General features: G+C 39.0%; 1 protein-coding gene across 3 annotated transcripts in view; it reads left to right on the top strand.

Moving 5' to 3' along the window:
- Positions 1 to 12,060: 12,060 nt before the first annotated feature.
- LOC149800901 (uncharacterized) overlaps positions 12,061 to 24,042 on the top strand; it is a 150,302-nt gene continuing 138,320 nt past the window's right edge. Inside the window, exon 1 of one of the 3 annotated variants that reach the window (XM_089954965.1) lies at positions 12,061 to 12,272. The gene's annotated coding sequence lies outside the window, so the exon portion shown is untranslated. The remainder of the gene's footprint in view (positions 12,273 to 24,042) is intronic. The other 2 variants (XM_089954964.1, XM_089954963.1) reach the window with 2 other exon arrangements.

Below are 24,042 nucleotides of genomic sequence, written 5' to 3'. Positions count from 1 at the left end.
TTCCGGAAGAAGAGTTGGAGGATTACCAAAATCTTTTACACAACGTGAACTTAGTGGAAGAGGAAGCTTCTGAACGAAGTGTGATGTGTATGTTAGTGACTAAACCATTTAGATTCGCTACTGGAGTACGATAATCTCTGTGCAGAAAGTACATTTATTGCTTCCAAAAATGAGGGTATAAAAACAAACTACCATGCCGCGATCTTTTATCAGAAGTGATTCAACAGATTCTGGAGAAGGAAATCAATGACACTATTCAAACAGTGGAAGATTACCAACGCTTTTTTTACGAGAACTATGTCCATTCTATTGGGTTCGTCGTGTGGTGTGTATCTTAGTGACTTCTTTTCTGGGATTTTGTTTAGCAGTCGATTCCTTGTGGTCTCTTTACGAACAGTACTTACCACCCAATAAAACATGAACGTGGTTCCTTTAAATGTCCACGAGAGACTCATTCTCCTCATAGCCTTGCGTTTTCATCCGGATACTTCTCGACCTCTACGGGAAAAAAATATTTCTACAACCTTTAGGTATCGCAGATGTGTATGACGATGTGTATGTAGCTTGTGACTTACACCCTCATTAGACAGATGTTCGTGACTGGAAAAATTTGGGGTTTTAGGCTTGGACCCAAGAAGTAGCCCATTATACTCGAGAGTTGTGATCCTCCATTCAAACGTCCTAGGAAAAGGTCACTTTTAAACCTGTGTTAGTAACAGTGCCAGAAGAACCCGTCACCGAGGACAACCACTTCCTTCAGGCCAGGACTGTCATGGACATTCCCGAATGACCATTTCGGAAGTACACTTGTGTGACATTACCACATGTAGAGTCTGTAAAACATTATACATTGTCCCTATGACATCTTGGTTACCAAAAACATGTTGTACAGAGACTTGTTTCTATTCCACCTTGATCGTTTTGATGTTTATTTTATCGTTGTACTTAACCCTTTGGCTTTTATGTATTTTTGTCTTTCGTGTGTATTTTGAAAAAGTCAATAAACGTGTCCTGTAAAAAGTATAAAAACTCTTGTCTTGTCTGTCTTCGTGTCACAAGTGACATTCCTTGCACTATAGCGACCTCTACTGTCTCTGCTCCATCTTCCTCCACTTTCAAAGTCATCAACCAACACTTAGATCGTGCCAGCTGGGAGGCCTTGTATCTTCGCCATCCCTTTAACATGTTAATTGCTGGAACTAGTGGTTCAGGCAAAACCGAATTTGTCAAACGTTTGATCGAACATAAACATCATTTGATCGATCGTCCACCTCAACGAATCGTGTGATGTTACAAACAGTGGCAATCGGCGTACAGTCTCTTGCGAGAAAGTCAAGGCGATTCCATCGTGTTTGTGGAAGGCATTTCTAACGAATGCGACGGAATCGTGTATGACCCCAGTCAAACCCATCCGGTCATTTTCGACGACATGTTAGGAGAAGACCAAGAAGAAATTAAACTGTGGTTTAAGCACAAAGGGCATCATCGTAATGCCAGTGTCATTTACATTACTCAAAATTTGTTTCAACAAAGTAAAGCCCATCGCACCATCAGTCTCAATGCTCATTCCGAGGTCTTGTTTAAAAGCCCTAGAAATAAATCGCAAGTGCAAGTCTTAGCCAATCAGTTCGGAACACCTTGGCTAATTCATGCGTACCACGATGCCACTCAAACTCCAATTGCCTATTTACTCGTCGATTTGAAACCCACTACCCCGATTATTTGCGATTTCGTACCCATTTGTTTCACCACTGGTGTCAAGACGAAGGGCCTGTCCTGTACATGTCTCCGTCGTCGACTTAACCAAACAAAATCTATAAAAACCTCGGACACTTTTTGTCTGTCTCACACAACGTCAACACATCGTCTCATTTTCCCGTCAGATTGATTCGTGCTTTGTATTTCATCAGTCGCGAAAAAAATCCACAAATACGTGCTCGTGTCTTAGAAGCCAGTCTCAAAGAAGTCTTACGATGGTTTACGCTGACAGCACGTCAATTACTGCAAGGGATCATTCAGATTCCTCATCAAAACAAACGCTTTTTTGACAGAAACAAAGTAGCCTTGACACAACTGGCCGATCCCCGCGTCGTCACTCAAACCAAAAAGCAAATTATTTGGAAACTGGAGGGAGCGGTACTCTAGGAGGTGTCATCATTGGCTCTTTCTTAAATGGGATCCTAATGCTCCCAAAGTTCTCCCCAAGAAAAAAGCCACTCCCAAAATAGTCAATCGAAGCCCAAAGAAGAAAAAGAGCAGCGGTATCAAGACCAGGTCACAACCCCAGAAAAAGAAAAAGAAAAGTCCCCAGAAAAAGGAAAGCCCACAAAAAACTGCTTCTACCCTCAAGAGAGACACTTCGGCCATGCCGCAACCTTACATTCACAAACCACGACCTGCAACAACAGTGTCTCCGGTAGCCTCAGGTTCTTCCACTTCTCCGTTGCTGGTGATGCCTGCCCAACCCAAGTTGACACCCATTCTTCCTCAGTTGATGAAACCATGGAAACCCGCCTCTCCAAAACCTTCACCTCCTGCGATGACACACTCCTCCTCTTTAGCTGCAGTGGCAATTGCTTACAAAGTACCTGCTCCCAAAATCAAATTCCAAGAGAGATCAGGCATGTTACAGAGTTTACTGGATTTATCCAAGCAAGAACTGTTTCGATTTAGTCCGTTGCACACCCCTCCACGACGCGTTATACCTGTCATCAATTTGATACGACGTAAAGACAATCAATGGCGACGCGTTCCAATATAAAAAAGGCCTGAGACAAAGCATGGGAATCGGTGTTTTTGTGCTCCTGAATGCCCAAAGATGTCACCTCAATAAGTACACACCGTCACTATCGTCATTCTCCTGTCCAAGGAGAAAAGAGACAAGGACAGTCTCGTTATTCGACATTACGGTTAGCCAATCATCGACGTTACCCCAAGAAAAGTACATCACCCACACCACCACCACCACCCCCAGTGGTCATGAGAGACGCAACCCCACGAAAGTCTGAGGAAGAAGAGTTACGAGAAGTCTTTCAAACACCGTCAGCAGCTCCCATTCCTAGTAAGATTGCAGCGTCCTTGTTGACCCCTTCCCCAACACCCCAACGAGAAAAATTGAAAGCATGTGTTAAAAAGATGATGTCCACTCATCCTTCGACAGAAGTGAAAAAGAAAGAAGGAAAACCAGAAGTGAAAAAAGAAAAGAAGACCAAAGCCATTTCATTACCACCACTACATTCGACCTCTACTCCCGTGGCCCATCGGACACGTAAATCCGTTTCCAAACCACCCTCTCGTCCTGTCCAAAGTATCATCAGCGAAGAGTTGGTGACTTATTAAAAATGGAACAGGTGTTAGTCAACATTTACTACGATCCATCCCATTTTGCAGGTTACGGAGGAGTTCAGAAATTGTATCGTGCTGCTAAAACCCATCTGAAAGGTCTCCGTTTACCTCAGTTGCAAATATGGTTACAAGAACAAGCCACCTAAACTTTACACAAACCCATTCGACGAAACTTTTCCATAAGTCGCACCCAAGTGGAGAGGGCATCGATCATCAATGGCAAGCCGATTTAGCCGATTTCTCTCATTTGGTTACCTACAATATTTGTTTTGTGTCATCCACATCTTTTCCAAATTTGCCTCGGTCGTATCATTGACTTCCAAATCGAGCAGTGAATTAGTGCGAGCCCTCCAACTGGTGTTGAAACAAAGCGATCGTCACCGTCTTCGATTGCAAACCGCTAAAGGCACCGAATTTCTTAACCAAGCTTTCCAAAAAGAATTAAAGAAACGTGACATTCATTTTTTCACCACCGAGAATCCCGAAAGCAAAGCCAGCATCGTGGAACGTTTTCAACGCACTTTGAAAGAACGCATGTGGAAATATTTTAACCATCACCACACTCTTAAGTACATCGAAGTCTTACCGCATCTGGTTCAAGCTTATAACCAATCTTACCATCGGACGTGCCCCGCAAGAAGTGACTCCCGACAACGAAGTGACCGTTTCTGAATGCCTGTTTGGTACGTCCCCGACGGTGGCTGTCCCCAAGAAAAGTGAAGTGTTAGCAATAGGAGATTGGGTGCACATTGGCAAAACCAACCGCACTTTTGACAAAGGTTACTTACCCAACTGGACCAGAGAATTGTTTCGTGTCACTGGACGAGTGAATGGTCGTCATCCTGTCGTCTATAAATTAGAAGACATGAACGGGGAAGTGCTAAAAGGGATGTTTTACTTGCCCGAGTTACAACGTGTCACCAAAAAAGAAGACGTGTACGACATCGAAAGCATTCTCGTAAAGTGAGAAAACGACGTGTCAAAGAAGTCAAAGTACGTTGGAAAGGATATCCACTCACTATTTACCCGTCAGCAAGTCGTATTTTGACACTGTCAACATTGTTATAAAAGAAGATCTGGGCCAAAATATTCCATTCCGCAAAGGGGAAGTCACAGTGAAACTCCATTTAGGAAAACGATTATATAACGACTCGTAAGTCATGTATCCATTGTACAGAGGCGTCGCTCGACAACGAGGACACGGTTTAGGAGATATGTTGAAATCAGCCTTTCGTTCGGTGGCTCCAGTTTTGAAACCGATAGTGACACGAGAAGTGCACGCCTTGAAAGATGCCGCGTTGACGCAAGGCAAAGAATTTCTCCAAAAATGCCATCATCGACAAACAAGACCCTAAATAAGCATTCTTGAGAGCAGGAATAAATGTCTTGCTGCAAACAGGCAAAGACATGTTGGGCCGACGAGAAACTCCTATAAATGCTCTGAACGCTGACGAATCAGGCATTCCTGCTTCCCTGCATCACAGCGAGGACAAGGCAGAAAGAGACGACGAAGAAAACATCCCTTCAGAAACCTTCACACTCATAAAGCTAGAAAGACTAAGAAAAGAAGAACCATCCGAGACTTCGACGTTTTTGATTACTAAAAAATCACAGAGCCAAAACAATGATGTACCAAGAGTCTTGCGCCTGTTCAAAGTCGGAACTGGATCTGTTTGCTATGCCACCCACTATGATGACGATGCAAGAATCCCAATGGGTCGAATTTCATCCCGTCTCCTCATTGACGGATTCAGCACCCATCGAGTTTGAAATCAAAGGACAGCCCGAAGATTACATCGGTCTGAATAGCGGTTACTTGTATTTGAAAGTCAGAGTGATCGAAACGACAGACAATACTAATGCAGAGGACGACGATAAAGTAGCCCCCGTCAACAATTTCATGGTTTTCTTGTTCAGCAAAGTGGATTTGTATTTGAATAACAAACTGGTCAGCAGCAGCATGGATAATTGCCCTTACCGAGCATACCTGGAATATCTCTTGACGTACGGAATAGAAGCCAAGAACACCCATCTAGATGCCTATGTGGTATGGAAACCTGACACGAGTAATTTAGACGATATAGCTGGTCAAAATGAGGGATTTGTCGCCCGTCGAAAGAAAATCATACCAGATAACAGCAGTTTAGAACTGATGGATCGTTTACATTTGGACATGTGGTTGCAAGAGAAGTATTTGCTGAACGGTGTGGATGTCCGCCTGAGACTGAATCGTAGCAGTACCGCTTTTCATTTGATAACTGATGATGCTACCAAATACAAAACCATTGTCCAAGAAGCTCGACTTTACGTACGACGTGTGGAAGTGTTACTTAAAGCGGGAAACGACATCAGTCACACTTTGAGCAGAACGACTGCCAAGTATCCAATACGACGCGTGGAAGTGAAAACTTTCACCATTCCCAAAAATCAGCGATCCATGATCGAAGATCATTTGTCCCAAGGACAGTTACCCAAACGTTTAATCATTGGCATCTTCGAGAATGAAGCCTTCAACGGAGCAGCCAATAAAAATTCTTTCAACTTTCAGCACTTCAACGTGTTCAAGGTTGAAAAGTCAGTCGCGATGGCAAGACCCTGTGTACCAGACCTTTAGAACCTAACTTTGCCCAGAAGAATTACTTGAGATCGTACTTGTCTCTGTACGAAGCCACCAAACAGTTAGGAACCAACACCAGTCAAGGCATTACGTACAAGGATTATGCAGAAGGTTACGCTGTGTGGGCTTTTATTTCACTCCTGACCAAGGCAGCGACGAGGGACATTTCCAGCCTTTAAAATCAGGCCAGATTCGTGTAGAACTTCAGTTTAAAGAAGCGCTGAAGCAGACAGTGAACGTCATCCTGTATGGTGAATTCGATAATACCATAGAAATCAACAGTTTGAGAGAAGTCATTCTAGACTATTAGAAGCTATGGAAGACTTATCCCTCTTTGAATACTGGAGAATCTATGGACATGGAATGGGAGGAGATTGTGGAAGTAGAACACCAAGTCAAAGACTAAAAGGACATAGTGATGAAGTCCAGATGGCCAGAACAGGAACAACATTTAGTCCCCTGTTTTGCCAAACACTTGGCAGAAAAAATTACGGAATTGATCAAGAAAGATTGCTATGGATGTCATAACGATCATCCCAGTCAAACTGAACACGATAAAAGTCTGATGCTAAGTCAAGAAGAAAAATTGGACAAGTATCTTGACGAAGCTTGCAGTCTCATCTCGGAAGAAGCTGTGTTGCATCAGTGATATAAAGACTTGCGTGATCATTCTTCTCCTAAATTAATGACTCTAGAGATCTATAGCATCGAAGCTCTCTTGGCTCAGAGTTCAAAGACAAAACGAAGAAACGGTTACTTGAGAGACAAATTCAAAGAGAAAGTCAGGATTGAAATGATCTCTTATCGTTACCTGTGAAGAAAGAAAAAACAACACAAAAATGGATACCTGGGAACTTTATTACCTTTTGAACCACAGTTCGCACACTGCTTCTTGCAATCCTGTCGTGTGTGCTAAAGATGAACTACCTCATCGCAAACCTCAAGACCATCAAGCTTATGTCATCAACACGGACGACAGTCATCTCCCAGGAACCCACTGGGTATCCGTCTACCTTCCCCGTGATGACTGTGTGGAGTATTTTGATTCGTATGGATTACCCCTTTGGAAGACGATATCATTGACTTTATGAGAAGAAATGCTCAGACGACACGATTCAATAATGTGAAATTACAAGGCACAGATTTCATGGTGTGACAATATTGTGTGTATTTTCTGCATCAACGCAGTCTTGTATATTCTTTAGAACATTTAGTGACTTAATTTGATCGTCATTCTTCTAGAAACGATGAGAAAGTAGATCGATGGTTCTGTGACCATTATCGTTATCTTTTGTCTTTAGCTAGGAAACGTAGTGTACATCAATGACCCAATGACTTCCAACAGTGGAAGTCTAACTTCAGTTCACAACGTTGCCAACTTGTGCAAAATAGATGGTTATCAGAAAAAAAATGTTTGTTCTTGATAGAATTGTTAATTTAAAAATGTGTTAATTGTTAGTTGTTGGTTATTTTAATATAAATGTTACGTTTTGAAACAAAATGTATCTGTCGTTTGTTTGCCATTTGTATCATGAACCATGCTCTTTGACTTCTCTCTATCCCTCAAATCAAACTATTTTAGCGTTCCGACAGTGTAGGGATGTTTTCGATCGCGTCCGCGCTTGAACCATATAAAGCGGGCTAGTCTCCAGTCTGACCATCCGTTGTTAACTCATCCTCCTATGAAGATGTGCTCAAGATTAGCCAAGCTGAACGAATCCTACGTGAATCTGCATCGTGTCAGGCAAAGCCTGGTACCGAAGCCTGAAGAGATAGAGAATGTTAGTATTTTGAAAGTCACCGAAGACCTGATAGAAGAGCTCTTCAGAGAGGAAATAAAGAAGGAGAAAGAAGAATGGATTTTGAAAGTCGATCAGAACTTTTGGAAACAATCATCAATGAACAGCATCCGACATTTGCACCATACTTTATAAATAACTTGAAACCAAGACTACATAAATGTTTTTTTTTTTTTTCAAAAAGATAGCTGCAAAAATACTGAACGCGTGAATTTGACTAATGACAATGCATCCATCGATAGCATTCTACAACTTTCCGTTGACTGGAAACCACAACACGCGCAAGATCTAATACATAAACTTTCCAGCGTGACACAGCTCCATTTCATGGTTGATAGAAACGCTCTTTACGACAGCGGCAATTATCAGTTAACGAAAAAAGAACACATTTGCCACATACATGACAACGTTTGGAGGTGCAAATCCGAAAAGCAAAACACAGATTTTCGCAAACGTCCTCAAGGACATTAAACGTATATAGAAATCAAAGTACATGAAATCACAAAATGGAAAATACACCGTAATTAATAAAGCTATTATTATTATATAGTACTAATTATAAAATATATATTGTGTTTTGGAAAGTTAAATGTTATTAAGAATTTACATGTATCTGTAATCGTAGTATTGATTTATTGTATCGAAGATTTCGCTACTAACTTCATGCTCAGTAATAATTAATTTAGAAATAAAATACCTTGGAAACTACAGAACATGATATATTGGCATTAAGTCAAGCATTTAATACTTCGCAATTACCGCAAACAATGTTGGAGTCAGCCTGAAATATTGAAATTAGTAAGATGTTTTTACTAATCGATAATTGATTCAATATTTAATTATTTACATTATGTTAAAAAAAAATAAAGAACTTCTATAACTGTATGAAGTTGGTAAGCTTGAAGGTGTCGCAGAATTGTAACCGAGTGGGTTTTTGGACGAAATGAACAAGCCAAACACAATGTAAGAAAGATGGAAATTTATGAATGAGTTAATAATGATAAATATATGATGTAAAAACACAATTGAAAATAAACAAAACAAATATTGAATAAAATGAAGTGCAGATCCAAGAACCCTCTAGGACTGCACTTACCCCTTAAACAGTATGTTGTTCAACAAGAACAAAATTATAAAGATTCAAAATAGTCTTTGACACAACTAAAGATTCAAAATAATCTTTGAAACAACTAAAGATTCACAATAATCTTTGACACAACTAAAGATTCACAATAATCTTTGACACAACTAAAGATTCAAAACAATCTTATCATGACTAAGATTCACAATAATCTTATCACGACTAAGATTCACAATAATCTTATCACGACTAAGATTCACAATAATGCACACATTCACCCTATATAACGTTGTACGCATGTACAACGAGAAATAGTCTCATTGTTTTCAGACAAAACCAAGTTATTTCTTTGCCTAATTCTGTGACAGAAGGAAAAAAAAAAAAATATATATATATATATATATATATATATATATATATATATATATATATATATATATATATATATATATATATATATACTTTTATATCTAAAATGTATGAATATGCAAGCATCATCTCTGCTACTTGGTATGTTCAATTCAGAAATAGATAAATAAATAAATATTTAAGAGAGGAAGTCTGATAGAATAAAAAAGGATAATGAATCATTACACTAACCTGTATCGCAAATGCGATGCTGTCATTTCCCGCATCTGTTACAAGACAAAACAAGCTAGCGAGGCCTGACATGATATTCTACACAAGGATAAAACGCCATTGTCACAATTAACACATTTCAGTTCATATTGTAAAAAAATATATCCGATCGAAATGTCACAATATAAACTGTAATTACTATAAATTAATCCAAAATTTACGCACATGTGTGGCTCTTTTGTACAAATTTAAAGCGTGTGGTGCGTTTAATTTTCAAACCTTTTTCTTTGCAATCAAATTAGCGTGCATTGATTAACTTAATAAAAGTGACTTTAATTATAATCGACTGTTTACATATTTTTTTTTAATTGCAGACATCAATGAATAACCGTGTGATTAGTGGGAATGACCATTATCAGTGTGCTAATTATTGTTTCTAAAACAAATCGGATTTTTTTATGCAAATTTCTAGTGTGCAGTAAATATGATTTCTATTCATTCAGATTAGCGTGCATTCATTAACTTAATAAACGTGACTTTAATTGTAATTAACTGTTGACATTTTTTTCGGCGACTTAGAGATGTGTTGGTATGTTCTTTAATTGTAGACGTCAATGAACAATGGCTTGATTAGTGGAAATTAATATTAGTGCTAATTATTATTTTATATATGCATGAATTGGGGGCGTATTGTCCCTTGACTGGAGTTGAAGTGTCTTGGGGTCGAAATGTCTTGGGAATTTTCTTGGGGTCAAAATGTCTTGCTCCCATGTGGTATTGCTAATTATTGATAAATGTTGATAAATAGTCACGTTACTGCACCCGAACACTCGTCGTCGAAATGGGAGTAAATAAACAATCGCAAAATATTCACACTCTTTGTTTCTATGTTTGTTTGTGTTGTTGTTTAAATTTAAAGTAGGTAATTGATTTAGTCTTGATGTGTTCTTTGAGAATCTTGGGGTGCATTGGGGTGTCTTGGGGTGTTTAGTGAGACCCCATTTAAGAGAGATAACTCTGCTGGAACTAGACGGGTAAGAGTTATCTAGTCACAACAGACACAGTTTCAGCCATGTGTGCCACATTTTTTTATTTAAAAAAAAAATCATAAAAAATACAAAATATAATATAGATATGAATTCACATAATCTCACGTGTTGCCAAGAGGCACACATTTTTTTAAAGCCTAACAGAAAGTACATTTCTTACATAATGCACCAATCACAGCTAGTGTTGTTCTTTATTTCTGAATGCAATGTTCTACACTTTAAGTTACACCCACCTGGACTTGTGCAGTTGGTACCGTTATACCATAAAGCACTGGATTCTCAAAGGTATAACGGTACCAACTGCGCAAGCCCAGCTGGGTGGAGCTTAAAGTGTAGAACATTGCATTCAGAATAAAGAACAACACTAGCTGTGACTGGCGCATTATGTAAGATTTTGTACTTTCTGTTAGGCTTAAAAAAAAGTTGTGCCTTTTGGCAACATGTGAGATTATGTTAATTCATATCTATATCATATTTTGTATTTGTTACGATTTTTTTTAAAATGTGGTACAAATGGCTGAAACTGTGTCTGTTGAGACTAGAAAACTATTACCCCTGTCTAGTTCCAGCAGAGTTATCTCTCTTAAATGCAATGGAGTACCTGGTTTTGTCCTTGTCAAATTGACAATCTAGCATTGTTCTCTATGACAATGTGTGACATGCATGCTGAGGTTGGATAGAAAGTATATTTATTCCACAAAACATTAGCATTGAGGTATATGGAAAAACAATTGGTACCGTGATACCTTATCCGGTGCTTGTATTGAAATTTGTTTAATATTATACGTCCCCACCGAGCATTACTATAGCCTGGATATACATCCCCGTTTGTTTGTACCCCCTAATGATTTCAGTAACGGAAACCATTAATGTGATATAAAGTGCGAGGAACTTAGTCAATTCATTCACTGATTTATAATTTCTAACCTGACTGAGTAGAGTATCCCTAGCACTGATATCTTCTGCGCGTTTCACGCTTAACGGAAGTTTTCAATATAATAGACGAACATGCTCGAGATCCATTTCCAGTTCCTGGACCAGTCCATTTCCAGCAAAGGGGTGCGCACGATAACAGATGTACCTACAGATGTCGTCTCCTTCCGATATTTACAATGTTGAATCAAGCAAAGGAAAAAACTGACAACAACAAAGTTGCCTTTCACGTGGATTTAACAAACGGTTTAATTTCTATGTTCATGTGTGCAGTTGGATATAATTCCAAACTCTCAACATAATGGTAATTTACGGAATTATCCGTCAGTTACCGAATAGGATGAACTACGTTATTATGTTGTCTGATGGAAATAAAGTAGCCCATAGTGTACGCAATATGGCTCCATGTTAGAATGGAAAGTCCGTTAAGCATGAATGGTGCAGAGGATGCCAATAATAGTGACATTTTGGACAAAGTCATTTAGAAATTATAAAACAATGATTCAATTGACTTAGTTCTATGCACTTTTTATGACATTAAACGTTTTCAACATGAAATCGGTAGTGGGATGGGTACAAACAAACGGGCATGTATAGTCAGACTATAGCAGGGAACCAGACTACAATGGAGTTTGTCTATCCTTTCCTCTTCGGTACCAAAAGTGCGTGCCATTGATAAAAATAATTTTCTTATTGCTGCAGGCCATATTAATATATGAAATGTTAACTGTCTTTCTTTTCGAATTTGATTTTTGTTTAAACCGTATCGTGTGACGTCATGCACTAGCTTTTCTTCTTCCTGGTATTCCAACGTGCAAACAAATCATTCAATCCGCTGGGTAGGAATTTCAAAGGTAGTTGTCTTTAAGGTAAGTTTTTAGACATCAAATATGTATAATTTATGTTCTCCATACCGTTTGACATAAATTTTTGTATGGACAATAAATAGCACAGTTATATTGAAACGTTTTACCAAAGAAATTTATTGACGCCATTGGTCATTTATATACTTGTCATTGACAAAACGAAAGTAGCGCTGAATCGGTATTAATCGATACCAAAAATTATAATATTTTAGTGTCCAAAGGAACATTGAAAATTATAATATGACATCAAACACGGCCTGAAAATCTTTAGTTTTTCAAAAGAAAAAAAATGAAATTGTCCAGAATGTTATAAAGTCAACTTTGGTGACCATATAGGTTCAGTCGGCATGACGTCACTCGCTTAGCGACCTACTTTCCGCCATATTGCGAGGTGAAAATAACTCTTTAGTTGTTGTTGCTGTTGTTGTGGGGTTTAACGCCATTTTTCAGCACATGATAGACTATGCATGGCGGCCAGTGTAAAAGGTGGAGGAAGAATCTGAGAAAACCCCGGGAAGAACCACCGACCCACGAGAAGCTACTGGCAAACTTTCTCACAAACCCAAATTGGCCGAATCCTACACTCGAACTCTGCAGACATAGGTGAGATGGCAGTGATCCGTAACGGAGAGCGCTTTAGACCACTCGGGGCCCCCAACCTCTTAGTTGTTGTTGTTGTGGGGTTTAACGCCATTTTTCAGCACGATAGGCTATACATGGCGGTCAGTATTAATGGTGGAGGAAGAACCCGGAAAACCCCGGAAAGAACCACCGACCCACGAGAAGCTACTGGCAAGCTTTCTCACATGCCCACATTGGCTGAATCTTAGACTCGAACCGCCGCAGACAGAGGTGAGATGGCAGTGATCCGTAACGGAGAGCGCTTTAGACCACTCGGGGCCCCCAACCTCTTAGTAACAGTACTGTAGCGTTTGATTGATTGATTACTTGGATTTACGTCGCGTGCGCCCAAAAGGGCATGTGCGACGGGTTTATTCCCGCACAGCGGGATGCTAAATGTTCCTGGTGGGAAGGAATTAGTGCCACATCACCCATGCGTTTATGTGCTCAAGCAGCACTGCTAATTTAGCCGTCAGGTCGTAGGACTATATGTCCCTAACGACCTGAATGAAGGGCTTTCATGAGTGGGAATAGGCCCAACACACACTCATGTTAACAAAGAGTTGATTTCAGTCCGTTATTGAATGTACTAGGTGTCGACTCAAGCAGTATGTAACGCCCGTTGCAGTTTTGTCGCAACGATGACGTCACATCGGGACACCTCGCTTTAGGCGGGCGGAAATTGTTCCACATCTCCGCCGTTATAAGATGTCCAGAGAGGCAAGAGGGCAAGGAACTCGGCAAGCTAGCCATGGATGTCGTGCACTCCCAAGAACACCAACCCGTACTTAGTGAAATTCAGTAAAGTTTTACTAATAGACAATAAAATAAATGCCACTAATGTGTTAACTATCTGTGCAATAGTCCGAGTTTCCTCTAACCCTCGCCACCCCTTTTTTGATATTTGGACATTTATGTTGGGGTGTAGAGTCAGAGTCAATTTCCTATCGAAAAGTTGGAATTCGCCGACACGATTTGGTGGCGGCATAGGGTAGCCACTTACTAGCCGGCCTAGCAAACTAAAACGACCGTTCATCGAGATATACCTGCATGAAATCGATAGGAATATGATTTATTTTCTCAAAAATAGCGAATATAGCATTCGTTATTTCTTTAATCCGCTGACAGACGAGACGTAACTACAGCGTTGATGAAATTTGACCTGGAACTCGCCATTTGCTTTCTGAGTCACATGACTACATAAATCTCGCAACCTACATGTCAGTGACATCATAGGTCTAATAATCAAGTGATATCAACAATATACCATTTCGAAAGTTGTTGTACATAGAATTCGAAAATATTAATTAAAAGTCACGTAATACTTGTACATAAATATAATGTACACTTATTTCCCAACATAGTTATGTTGTCGGTATCGCAGCAAGGTGGAGAAAACCAGATTCATCAAGTTCTAAACACGTTTCGGTAATGTATTTTGTTGGTATCACGTGACTACTACACTGACCTGTGTTCTCCGCTTGTTCAGTATGGATTTTTCCAAGTTGCTGCAACATTTACAGATTTCTGGTCGTTGTTTTCAGAATAAATATTTTTAGAAGTTTATGTTCTTTCATTTTTCTGTAAATAGTACGTGACTTTCATTTATATGTTCGATTTTTTTCCTGCAGCAACATTAGAAATGATTTATTGTAGATATCACGTGACTATTTGAACTCTGATGTCACTGACATGTAGGTCGCGAGATTTGTATAGTCATGTGACTCGGAATGCAACTGGCGAGTTCCAGGTCAAATTTAATCAAATCTATTGTTCAGGCTAGTCTGTCAGCGGATTAAAGATATAACAAATGCTCTACTCGCAATATCTGAGAAAATAAATCACATTCCTATCGATTTCATGCAGGTATATGTCAGTGAAAGTTCGTTAAAGTTTGCTAGGCCGGCTAGTAAGTGGCTACCCAATGCCGACACCAAATGGTGTCGGCGAATTCCAACTTTTCGATAGGGAGTTGACTCTGACCCTACACCCCAACATAAATGTCCAAATATAAAAAATGGGGTGGCAAGTGTCAGAGGAAACTTGGACTACCTGTACAAGTGGGTCAAATCAGAACAAGTTGTAAAATTTTCCTACGTCCTAACAATCGGAAAACTTCTAGTACATAGTGTACGTTGTAGATGCCCTACAAATTTTTAATTAATATCTCTGAGCGATATATAAAAAAATTGGTCACTATTAGGTCATAAAAGGTTTGAATTTTGAAGTGGTGGATTGAAGGATCAAGTTAGTGTACTTAATAGTTTTATCGAAACGGGATACCAAGCCAAAATGGTTCCCTGTATAAGAGGCAGTATTGGTAGCCCTTAGAAGGGCTTTTTAAGCAAAAGTTCCCGTTTTTCTGCTGCTTCTTTACATTTCTCCGCAGTCCTTTTTTCTCTCAGGTAGTTTCGGGGAAATGGTAGCTGTGTAGCGGAGAAATGTAGTTAGCTGCTCCTACTAGCTGCTGGACTGGGTAGTTCTTGTAGGCCTCTTGATAGAATTGTGCGAAGATTCTGACACCATAGTGCCACTCGCTACTCATTTATTTTTGCCTTTATTTATGTTAGGTGTTTCATGTGCGCGTTGCACGCTTATTTGTGTCCGACTGAAGCAAGGGAGGAAGTGACTAGGAAGGCAGGCGACCATCTGCAGGAAGGAGTCCGCTCATTCCAGGGTACTGATCTAAATGGATGTACCTGCACGAATTTTGAGTTTTGGTTCTTGTGTTCGAAGTTGTTCTAAAGATGAGCTAGGTTGGATTGGATGGAAAACTCTGTGCTGCTTTAGTGTTAGTGTGGTCTGTATCACAGAAGTAGGTCGCAGTATTACCTTGGCTGTCTTTCGTGTTAGTACTATAGCGCCATATATGTTCAATATTGCAAACCGTTTTATTTTACCTTTATTTTCTTTATTATTTTTTTTCAATTAGGAACTACTGCAAGGTCCTCTCTAAAAGTAGGATATAAAACCACAAGTATGTGTCTGTCTAATTATTTTTGTAATTTGAGAAGGTGCAGGACCGTGGTGGTGTGTAAGTGTCGCATACACGTGTATACGACAGTATCCGTAAATTAGTGTTACGACAGTTTGAAAACTGTATTAGTATTTTAGTTCGTATATTGTATAGTTTTCATTAATAAAAATGGCAAATATAAATATAAAGATCATAATATCAGTTAGTCATTTTTGTACTGTCTTACAGTTACACAGAAATAAACGTTTATGCGATCTATTACCAGAAACTTGATGTTGCAAAAATTAAATAATGTCCTTCGAAATAGACAGCCGATCTTTGAATAATAATTCAATCAAATGGCCCAATGTGACGTGACCTGATGTTCACAACTATCTCACAGATACACCTAGTAAGTTGGGGTTTGTTTTTTTTCTTTTCTTTCTTATTCTTTAAAAATATTTTGTTGAAGTACTTGTCCACTTTTTTGTTTAACCTATTTTTTTTTAAAAATAACTCATCTAGATCAGATTTAAAAATGTAAGTTCTTATTATTTATGATCCTGAACATATAGACCATTAACAGTGTAACAATAATAATAATAATAATAATTATTATTATTATTATTATTATTTTTTGTAACACAGGCCATCAGACCAAATTACATGCATGTATCAAAAATATTGTATAACCACAAAACATAACGATTCCCGGATTATTACAGTGATTCTATTACTTTTAAAGATTTTGCCAGAAAAATAACAAAATTACGTAGGATATTAATTTCTTATTAATTCTCTGGATAAAGTTATAAAACGTAATGCAGTTTGCAATACAATTAATGTAGGAATGTACAAAGGCCTTTCCCCTACCTGGGACGTTTGACAGCAAAGTGAAACTCATCTTCTATATCTGCACAAAAAGGGTACAATCTTTCAACATAATATTTGCCATTGTGGGGAAAGCTTCCATTTTTGAACATGCATTCTATGCTAACACTAGGAAGATTTCAAATAATCTATATAGTATTGACAACTCATACTGTTTCTGATTTTATAAAAAAAATCGTAATCTATCCATTGAATTTAGCTCTCTATTTAGGTCTTGTTGAAAAATATCTTTACAACATTGTTAAAATGAAATGAAATATAGTTTTAAAAAATAGGTAGAAGATGTTCTCACCATCCAGCTCTTGTAATGGCAGTTTGGAATTTTTATTACTTTTCTAGGTCCCCATCTCTATCCCACCTCACCACACCCCACCCTGCAGACATTTCCTTATTTAACAAGCGAGCCACACACTTTGTGCAACCCGCGGAATTTGATTAATATCAGGTTTCCACTGTACTTCGCGAAGATCCAAAAGCGATTGCTTAAGGGTCATTTTCTGGTTACCTATGTTATTACCATAATCACTAACTAATTGTATCAGCCAATCAGATCAAGTCTAATATCTTCGCGTATGGGAGACTGAGTATTATGGCTGATGGGCATCAGTATGTGCCAAAGATTTATTCACTTTTAAAACTAGTCCAAAGAACAAATAAAACAAAACAGCACAAGTCGCTGAACATGTCCCAGGAGGGTTTTCTTGTACTTTAGTCAGATGTGACCGGCAAACTGAGCCAACAATATTATATCGTGGTTGGAATTTAGTTGATGTGTTTCTTAACTCGCTAAGGTTACAACGAAATGGAGTCGACAATAGCTCCATTCAACCGCTGACATGAACCACCAAAACATTTGTGAGTTTTTTTTCTAGCCACTTGTTGATGGAATTGTGGTGGTCCCTTTGATGGAACTGAAAATGGAAGTACATCATTATGATCATTGTTACATCAATGGCAAATGCGTAGGAGCTGCACACAGTGAATTTATTCTAACAAAAGAAAATCACTGAAGTGTCGCATAACTTGGTTACTTAATAATGCAAGCAGTAGACACGGCATCAAATTCAACAATACGTATTGTTCCGAAAACCATAGACAAATACATTACGTTTTGGTTGGACAACTGCAGTTTATCGATTCAGTGCATTTTTTTTGACAAGTTAGTGAGCGATTTAAGGGTGGAATCCTCGGTCAATACTGTGCCCTGGGCGCTAGCCCCCTAGATATTGACTTGTTAACGAGAAAACGTGTTTAATCCATACAAATACTTGAGCGACTGGGACAAGTTTGCAGAAAGTCAGCACCCATTGATTGACACATTTTATTCGTTGCTGTCACGTGAAGGTATTTCCCCCAATGACTCCGCACACACACACAATTTGGTCGGCGTTTAGTTGTCGAAATCTCAGTGACTACCACAATTTGTATTTACACACTGATGTGTTGCTGCTCGCTTAATATGTGTTTGAGAAAGTTCGTACTACTGCCATACATGTGTTCAATTAGATGCCGAACGTTACTTCTCATCACCATAAATGGCTTTGGGTGCATTGTTATCAAAACCAAAATTGAGCTGGAATTGCTCACAGTTATTTAACCAACATCTGTTTACTGAACGCTCACATCGTGGTGCTATTCCTATGGCGAGACATATGTACTCTCGCACAATCATCCCAAACATAGACAGTTATGACCCAGATATCTTTAACAGTTAAATCATGTATCCATTTACCAATAACCTTTTGGAATAGGCAGTGGTGCAACCATTACCCTGTGAGGAGGGTTTGCCTGGACAGATCCAGCACACATTGACATACAAAAACATGTACGCGATTATAACATTAACAGTGACAACGGATACTTCTTTGAAGTTGATTTTAATATCCGGAACATATATATGATCTACACGACGATTATCAATTAGTGCCAGAAGCGTTGTCGGTGCCCGGTACTTGGCTGTCCCCTTATCCATGAGTAATCCTAAATGAATCTGGACGTAGATTTACTGAATGTACAAAGCTAGTACCAAGTCTTAGGACGAAAAACAATTACCTACTGCACGTGTGAAATCTGACGTTGACTGTGAATGTGTAGAGCCCAGTTTCATCACGTGCATGGATTTGACCTGTACGCTTAGATTATCCCATCCATTCAGATCAACACGGATCTTCGACCGAAATTGAGTGTGAGAAAGATTTTTTTAAACTAAGGAAAAAGTGGTGTTCTCAAATCCATGGACAATCTACACAAACGAATCCGCGTAGACTTTGTCAGTGATGGTGAACAAGATAAGCTTCGAAGGTTCATCGCCGACCCGGCATTCGAATCTCGGAAGATCTTTGATGGTGGACTTGTTACCTTTCAAAGTAAAAGGCAAAACTCAAGCTCGCTAATCCAATTTATATTTGATAGTTGTGTTGAAAAACATTAGAAATGACAAAGGCGTTCCATGAGTTATTATGCAAAAGAATCTCTAGCACAACATGTACCTGGGTTGTCGTCGGATGCAATGTGAATTTTCGCATACATCAAATATTATATGGAGTCGGAAATATCACGACATATGGGTTTCACGATCATGCGACTGTGATGCACTCCCTGGGTGGACCACTGAGCGGTCCGCAGACCCAAAACGGTGACTTTTTGGCTGTCTTGGAGTATAAACATATCGAAGGACCATACCGGGTCAGTAGCACGAGGTAGACCGCCTTCTATATCTCCCTGTGCTTATAGATATTGAACAAACTTTTTCCAGTGGCTTCAGCTGTGGAACTCATTTGCTGTCTAACCGTGATTAGATTTAGTCGAATGGCATTAGCTCTTTTTAATCCGATCACACTTGTGACTTCATTGTTCAATGCTGCTATGTCTAGTGCAAGTCGTGCTACCCATTCGTTAGACCGCTCTGCAGTCAGAGTGTCAGCACTTGAGGGGCTAGTCCCATGCATCTAAGAGATCTGATTAACAGTTATTGTGTATACAGATGACCGAATAACCGTTCTGCAAGTGTGTGATTAAAATGTTCCACAATAGCTTGGCAACGAATTTTATTAACATGTCGAACTCGATCTCACACACGATGTTTTGTTCAGAGCGCAGCAACAGATCCGAGAAATTCTTTGCCAGGATCCACTTGTGATAATTGTGGCCATATTAACGGTATACGTGCATAAATGCGCTCGATTGTATCAGCAAGACTTGCAAACATCATCTAATGTGAACTAGAAACCTCATTCATTGTTTGGACATCAAATCAATTACGTGAAATTCTTCTCGGCACTGGTAGATAAATTTGCCACAGAACTTATTTGCCCAACTATGTTCGAGCAATCCCATGAGTAACCTTCGCAGCGCGTGCTTACTTTTCCACACAGGTTTAACCTTTCCAATACCCACGTGGACTGTAGTATATATTTTGATAATATCCGGCTAGGTTTTTTGTATTAATATATTTTACTTTAAATGAGGTTTTGACTCCATATACAATCTTGTGCTGCATACATTCTTTGATAATCCATCTAACAATTCGTTCTGCAGCATCGCACTCGAGTCATGGATCATATTCACATCGGCACATTGACATGCATGAGCATCATTAAATGTTTTATAAGCAAGGTCATGTCGGTAACATGCAGTATTTGCAGGATTTTACTGCTGCTTCACCAGACTGTGTTTGGTTGTTAGAATCAAATCGTATATCAATCCGTGCACCGGGTCCATAGTAATTGTATCCATAAATGTTTCCCACCAGGGTATTTGTTAATTCAGCAGCGATATCACTGCCAACTGTTTTAAACCGAAACGTTGCTCTACCAATGAATGTAAACTTTTTGTTCCACATCGAACACAAGTCCCAGTAATCGCAGCTCGTCCATTACGTGCTTGAACTCAAGTTGGATTTGAGGTACGATATAATATTTATGTCTTCTTACTGTATGATTATATTATATACTGTATTATTCAATGGCAACACCAAAAAGGGAAACGATATGAAGATTTGAAAAGCTCCGCGTTGAGAACAAATAAAGGTTATTCTAACATTGACTTTTCCTGCCACTCAGCACCTAACCTTCCAAGCATGTTGATATTTTCTCATAGATCAGTTTGTGCGCTTTTCATCGACCCAACTGGATCACTGTATCGGGAGAAACTCAACTGTTGATGAATATGAGTGTATGATGGTTGAAATGGGATCGGTTGTATGTGATTGCGCCGCATGCAGATGATCAACCATGTTATGATGTTTTTCAAGATTTTTTAAATGCGTTGAGTAATACAGAATCGTTAGGAAGTGAAACTTCTACGGTCGATTTCTTTTCCACCATGGATGAGGCACAGGTGCTCGACGCGAGCTTGATGTTAAGAAAAAAAACCAACAATCATCTAAAGGAAAAAATCATACAGAGTGAGAAAAATACCTTAGATTACCCCCATGACCCGTTCTGACATAGGATATTATGATAGAGAGGGTCCTATGTCAGAACGGGTCATGGGGGTAATCTAAGGTATTTTTGTCACTCTTTGTGATTTTTTTCTTTCAGATGATTGTTTTTTGTTTTTTTTTAACATCATATATATTATGATAGAGAAGGTCCTATGTCAGAACGGGTCATGGGGGTAATCTAAGGTATTTTTGTCACTGTGTGATTTTTTCCTTTAGATGATTGTTTTTTTTTTTTTTTCTTAACATCAAGCTCGCGTCGAGTACCTGTGGGATGAGGCACTAAATATTGACGATATGAAGGCAAACAAAAACAGTTTTGTAGTGCACAACGACGTGATACTTGAGCACCAAAATCAATCCCTCACAAATATTTTCACGAGGTCAACACAAAACCACAAATTCGATTTAACTCAAAGATACGTTCATGTACCTAGAGCAGTGCTGTCCAACTTTTTGACACCATGGGCCACTGAAAAATGTTTTTTCTTGAAGCCGAGGGTCGCAGCAAAAAAGTGAAAAGCAACGACTATATAGCTGCTCCAGCTCTGGGGGACCATTTAAAATCAGGCCCGCGTGCCGCGGGTCGGACAGCACTGACCTAGAGTAACCTGTGACAACTGTAACATGGTAGCGATATTTCGTGGCATTGACGCGCAATGCCTTATAAATATTAATTGGACTTGGTTGCAAAATAAAAAGTATTTAAAGCATAATCTTTTCATAGCCTTATCGCTCTTAGATAATATAACTTCTATATTGCTTTTATAGGGAGACATGGAAAAAGACTTACCGCTACTATTTTCAGGAATGTATAAACAATTTCCAACACTCAAGATTTTCGGTGGCTTAAAAGCTATGAGACAAAGACATTATTTTCTGTCCACAAATCCTTTAAGTGTTTCTTTTTGTTGGCAGGATGCATGTAGGTTCTGCTTTGGTGTGGTCTCGCATATTACAATCATCTTTACCAAATGTTTGTGGGAGCAACAACAGCTTCGGCAATAAAACCACAAGCACAACACCATTAATCCACAACAACCACTAACAGATTATTATTATAAAATATCTGTAGTAAATTACAACTTTAATCCTCCTTAATTCTTATAATAAACATGTATATTGTAGATCATTTACCTGTTGATTTTATGGTGAATTTTTATAAGTATGCCTTATTTGTAGAACATCACCATGTATATGGATTGAACCATTAATTCATTTCCCACAGAATTTAGTGATAATATATTAGAAAATGTCACCAGATGGCGACACGTTCTGATCACTGGCATGAAAACCGGCGAGGACACGCCATTCTTGCTAGCTGATGAAAAGCGATCTCAGAGGAAGAAGCAGCAGCTCCAACCCACACCAGACTCAACCTTCAAGTGCGGCAAGGTCTGCCACTCCCATGTTGGGCTAGATAGCCACAGCAGACCTTGCCCAACCACCAACTCCCGGGCGCGCTTCCATCGGCACTCAAGACTAACGGATGCCAGCCACCAACCATAATAGAAAATAAAAAATAATTTCTGCATCAGATTGGCATACAATCAACATATGCTTCATTAGAGTTAGAGAAATTTTGTTCAGCCTGAGAAACAAGTATCGCAGCATTTTTTATGAGTCTCGTGCTGCTAAACAGAGGAACTCCCTGGTCTGTACCAAATAATAAAACCTTGAACCACGAGTCCATATGCAATTTTGTCAGCAGGAAATTAAATACAGAGTATCAAACTAAGAGTAAATATTTTGCTGGCAACTATAGGACATAGATTAAAGCTGATACAATGTACAATGGAAAAAAATTAAATCTATTGACTAGTCAGTGAGTGTGTCTCAGAATATTTATTACCCGATTTTTCGTCTCTTTCCCAGTAGACTGGTTCTCTTGCTGTACAATAATTAGTGGTCTGATAACCATATCGTAACCAGTGGCCTTCGCGTAATGCAAAACACAGTAACCAACGATCGTTTTCCGTCGCAGCTGTATTGACTACTCTTTTTCTTTCACTTTTCTCCACATCAGTATTCATTGAATAAAATCTCTCTTTACTTCATTGTATCAAAATGTATTAAAAGATGCCAAACATTGCATTTTATATCTGGGCTGTAACAGACTAGACTCACTTGGACACAAAACATAGTTTAGTATGTGTTCGTGGTAAAAAGATACCGTTCTTACTGAACTTCCGCAACGGCAACAAAAAATCTTCATTACATGTACCAAGTGTCATTATATAAACAACAACAATTGCTATAATATAAACAATAGGACAGGGCGCTTAGGTGTTCAGTTACTCCTTTTGAGCTACCGGATTTGGAGCGTGTCGAAGAGTACACAGTGTGTTAGCTGATGTTTCCTGTGTCTTAACATTCACGTTTAATTAGTTAGCTATGTTGGCTTAAACGTTGGACTCACCGTCCTCTCCACTGCATTGTTTTTGCCCCCACCCCCACCCCACCCGCACCTTGTTTCACAACTTGCACTGGTCATTATATCCAATATTTAGTTATTTTTTGTACTATAGCAGTTTCCGGTCTTTAGTAAGCAATATTTAAATATGGAATGTAGTAACATGATGCGAGTTGAGAAAGTTAACAAGCTTTGTATAAGGCACGATCTACAGAACCTCATGAAAAATATTATACCACTAGATAGGTGATGTAAGAGGTGATAGGAAAATACACACATTTATCTTAAAGATAGGTGCCAATAAAAGAAAATATATTCAAACTCCAGCTTGCGAAATCGTCTTTCATTTTGTAGGAAATACTTGCCATCAGTACTGATATCATCGGAGAACTGAAACCATTTGTAATCTCTGCCTTAAAGGAAAACGAACTCTAATTTGTATTTGTTCCTT

This window comes from Sinohyriopsis cumingii, chromosome 4 (genome assembly GCF_028554795.1).
Source record: "Sinohyriopsis cumingii isolate HCF-2022 chromosome 4, ASM2855479v2, whole genome shotgun sequence".
Taxonomy (NCBI): Eukaryota; Metazoa; Mollusca; class Bivalvia; order Unionida; family Unionidae; genus Sinohyriopsis; species Sinohyriopsis cumingii.
Note: the sequence above shows the minus strand (reverse complement) of the source record. Positions and strands in the feature narration are given on the sequence as shown.